Raw genomic sequence first — 4,824 nt, 5'->3', positions numbered from 1 at the left:
GGTCGACCGTAGAGAACCAGACTCCCTCGACCTCGAGAAGGCGCCGTGAGGGGTGGAAAGGGTGGCTCCACCCGGGGCGCCACAAAGTGGACCCCCGGGAGCGGTCGACGATCCCCGATCCCCGAAGCGAGCGATCCCTCGACTAAGGTCGGGATGCCCCGAGGGTCGACCGTAGAGAACCAGACTCCCTCGACCTCGGAAAGCGTCGCAAGTCGGTAGAGCGTGCCCAGACCCGCCGACTTGACGAACGATCCCTCGACTAAGGTCGGGATGCCCCGAGGATCGACCGTAGAGAACCAGACTCCCTCGACCTCGGGAAGGCGCCGTGAGGGATGGAAATGGTGGCTCCACCCGGGGCGCCACGAAGTGGACCCCCGGGAGCGGTCGACGATCCCCGATCCCCGAAGCGAGCGATCCCTCGACTAAGGTCGAGATGCCCCGAGGGTCGACCGTAGAGAACCAGACTCCCTCGACCTCGGGAAGCGTCGCAGGTCGGTAGAGCGTGCCCAGACCCGCCGACCTGACGAGCGATCCCTCGACTAAGGTCGGGATGCCCCGAGGGTCGACCGTAGAGAACCAGACTCCCTCGACCTCGGAAAGCGTCGCAGGTCGGTAGAGCGTGCCCAGACCCGCCGACTTGACGAACGATCCCTCGACTAAGGTCGGGATGCCCCGAGGGTCGACCGTAGAGAACCAGACTCCCTCGACCTCGGGAAGGCGCCGTGAGGGGTGGAAAGGGTGGCTCCACCCGGGGCGCCACAAAGTGGACCCCCGGGAGCGGTCGACGATCCCCGATCCCCGAAGCGAGCGATCCCTCGACTAAGGTCGGGATGCCCCGAGGGTCGACCGTAGAGAACCAGACTCCCTCGACCTCGGGAAGCGTCGCAGGTCGGTAGAGCGTGCTCAGACCCGCCGACTTGACGAACGATCCCTCGACTAAGGTCGGGATGCCCCGAGGGTCGACCGTAGAGAACTAGACTCCCTCGACCTCGGAAAGGCGCCGTGAGGGGTGGAAAGGGTGGCTCCACCCGGGGCGCCATGAAGTGGACCCCCGGGAGCGGTCGACGATCCCCGATCCCCGAAGCGAGCGATCCCTCGACTAAGGTCGGGATGCCCCGAGGGTCGACCGTAGAGAACCAGACTTCCTCGACCTCGGGAAGCGTCGCAGGTCGGTAGAGCGTGCCCAGACCCGCCGACCTGACGAACGATTCCTCGACTAAGGTCGGGATGCCCCGAGGGTCGACCGTAGAGTCCCAAACTCCCTCGATCATGGGAGGCACCACAGGTCAGCAAAGCGTCCACGGACTCGCCGACCTGACGCAAGATCCCTCGACCAAGGTTGAGGCGCCCGAGGTCCTACCATGGGGTCTGAAACTCCCTCGACCTCGCAGAGAGCTACAATTCAATAAAGCCTCGCCAAATCCTCTCAACCTCGATGAGCGCTGTTGGGTCCGTGAGAAACCCGAGCCCCCCTTTAAGTCAAAATGACTCCGGAGGTCAACGAGGAAAGGAGGCAACCTACTCCACCATGCGAAGCGTGACTCGGAGAATGCAAGAGGTACATCCAACTAGACGCCCTCCTTATCAAATTTTATCTACATATTGCTGAGCGGAATCCCAACGTTGGAGTCTTATCTCGCCCCAAAGTCGGGCCTCTCCAATGGGTCAGCTTAAGATCGACCCCCTAACTACATTATGCAGGCTCCGTTCAGTCTCTGCAATCTGTACGAAGGCTTCATAAATTAGGGCCCAACTCGGCTCTTCTACGAAAACTCCGACATCTAGCTGAGAAAGTGGTCCCGACCACGAGTGTATCAGCCAAACATGGATACCAAGGCAATTTTTGGAAATCCCAGCCTTGCTCACCGAGATCTCGGCAGAGTCCGAGAATGATAACTACGAAAACCTTCGATGACGACTTACTTATTAGCCCGCGCTCCCTACGAGGGGTTCGGAGTTAAGTTCGGAAACCCGACTAAAATCCCCGAATAGCAGCAGGCATAGACCTAGTCCGGTCTTACTTGAAGGGCTAAGGCCCGACCTCGATGCCTTGGGATTTCCCTAAAGGCTAAACGTGATGACTTCCACGATTCTTAGATCCGAGCTATGGGACTTAGAGGAATTTTCTAAAAACCTAAGACTCGGACCTCCTCTTGGTCGGAATGACTGGAACCCGAGAAGGCTAAGACATAGCCCAGGAAAAGGGGACAACTTCGTTAAGCAACCCGAAAACTAAGATGTGAAGTTAGAGGTCGTCGAGGCAGTTAGCTAAGGCTCTAGCCTCGTTCGCAACAAAAAAGAAAGGCAAACACATAATGATGAAAGTGTTTTTCATTAACAGAAGGCCGAAGGCCGATTACAAAATTGGAGGTCGACCATTTAAGAGCCGACCTCGGATACAATGAAAAAGAAAGGAAAAATACGCTAAGTCCTAAGCGGCGGGAGCAACGTCCGGGGGGTCGTCCGGCACATTAATAACCTCATGATCTTCATCCGGAACAGGCTCGGGGTCGGGGGCAGGAGCTTCGAGCACCGGCTCCGGGACGGCGTCCACCTCGGCCGCTGGAGCCGCCTCCACGACACCGACCGCCTCGGCCACCCCCGTCGAAGGCTCGGCGGGGTCTTGTTCATATATTCCCACCTCGGATGTCAGGATGGCGGGAAGGGCTTCGACATCAGACCCCCAGCCCAGGTCCTCCCTCGGACGGACCGCCGAGAGGTCGTACTGAGGGCAGTACCGGCGCATCTGAGCCCGGAAGTTCTCGAAACCTCGGAGGAACCCGTCCACTGTCTCCTCCTCCAACATGTCGCGGAACTCTTGCGACTCCTTGAAGAGCTCCACGGCATGTTCGGCTCGCTCGAGTGCCCTCCTCTCCCGGGCCTCAAGTTGCTCGATTCGGAGGCGGGAGACCCCGTCCTCATGCCTGAGGGCCGCGACCTCGGCCTGGACCTCCCCTAAGCGCGCCTCCGTGCCGCGCAAGGCCGACCTAGTTAGGGCGTGGGCGGCCTTCTCCTCCCCGAGCCCCTCCGCTATAGCGAGGCGCTCAGCCTCGGTGGCCGCCCACCGAGCCTCGGCCGCGGCCAACGCCGCCTCCAGCTCGGCGACTCTTTTCTTGGCCGGCTCCAGCTGTCGGCCGAGCTGTCGGACTTCTTCCCGACACCCGTGGGCGATGAACGCCAAGGTGTCGAGCTCGAGAATATGCTGAAAAGAAAGAAGCGAGGGTATTATGAGTTGAAAAGCACACAAGTACGCTAGTAACTCAAGGAAATTAAGAAGGAAGCTTACCCGGGCGGTGTTGCAGTAAGCGCTGCCAACGACCTCCTCCAGCGAAACATTCCGGAACACGGCCCGGTCCGCTGGAAGTACCGCACGCCGCAACATGGAGCGCGCGACCTCGGCATCCTGAAAGGCCGAGCTCCCCTCGGGAATAGGGGAGTCCGGCTCGACCGACTCCTCTCGGAAAGCCCGGGAAGAGCTTGGCACGACCGGGCCCGAGGTCCCGGAGCCGCTCGCTTCGGGGCCTCGAGCAAGCCCGGGTTCTGGCTGCTGCGGGGCCATGGACGACTCCCCCCGCTGGGCAAGGGGGGCAGGGCAAGGAGGGGCCGACGGGCCCGCATCACTAACGACCCGCTCCCGCCTCGGGTCGGCTGCAGGGGCCCCCGCCTCGGGGCCCCTCGTGCCGGCTGAACTGGAGGCGCCGTCCGACCTCGCCCTCTTCCGGGGCTGGGGCCTAGCTCCCCCGGCCTCGGCCTCTCGCCTCCTCAGGCGAGAGAAAAGTGATGTGTTGCTGGTCGGCAGGCGGGGAATATCTGAAATCAAAATTTCGTTAAGTGTCAGACCAGTGACAGTAAAAGCAAAGAACGAAGAAAAAATAAAATAATGTAACCACCCTTACCCTCGGGGCGCGCCGAGCTCAGACCTACGCTCGCCAGGGCGTCCTCCTGCAGGAGCTCGGTCAGGTCGTTGCCCCTCCCGAGGGCTCGCACAGAGTCCAGGGTCCTCAGCTCCCTCCTCGAGGGCTCGGAGAGCTTATTGAGGGTCTTCAACCGAGGGTTCCCCCACCTCGGGTCGAACCCCCAAGGCGCCTCGGACGCCAGGAAGAAAAACTTCCCCTTCCACTCATGAATCGAGGAAGGGGCACCCTGAAAGAGTAACATACCGCCCCGAAAGGCGAAGTATAGCCACCCTGCGTCCGCCGGGTTCTTCTTTAACAGAAAACACCGGCGGAAGAGGCCTACCGAGATCGGGATCCCGTGCCCGAGGCACAGGGACAAGAACCCGATTATGGTCCTCCACGAGTTCGGAGCCAACTGCGCCGGGACGAGCTGGTACTCGGCCAGCAGCTGGCTCACGAACTCGTGGGCGGGAAAACGCAGGCCAGCCCAAAGTGTCTCGCGGTAGACCGCGATCCGACCTGGGGGCGGCTGCGTCACCCTGTCCTCCGGCCCCGCAGTTTCAAGACGAAACCCGGGCTGGAAGAAGAACCGGGAGCGGATCAGCTCCAACTCCTCCCCCGACAGGCTCGATCCCACTTCCTCAGGACCCAAACCCATTCCCACAGAAGAACGAAATAAAAGTTAAAAAAAAAGCGGAAAATAGAAGCTGGGGAGGAGAAGAAAAGAGGAAACCTTAGTGAAAACAGGGTGAAAACCTACTGGACATCGCCGGAAATCGCTCCGGGCACCGACGACAAGGTTCGGTTGAGAAAGGAAGCAAGGGAGAAAGGCAACAAAAATAAGAAGCAGCCAAACGAGACCTTTAGGGCAACCTCGAGGGGTTTATATAGACCCCCCTGACGGCCCAGATCGATGGGGTCGGTTTCC

Source organism: Phoenix dactylifera, chromosome 2 (assembly GCF_009389715.1).
Source record: "Phoenix dactylifera cultivar Barhee BC4 chromosome 2, palm_55x_up_171113_PBpolish2nd_filt_p, whole genome shotgun sequence".
NCBI lineage: Eukaryota > Viridiplantae > Streptophyta > Magnoliopsida > Arecales > Arecaceae > Phoenix > Phoenix dactylifera.
Note: the sequence above shows the minus strand (reverse complement) of the source record.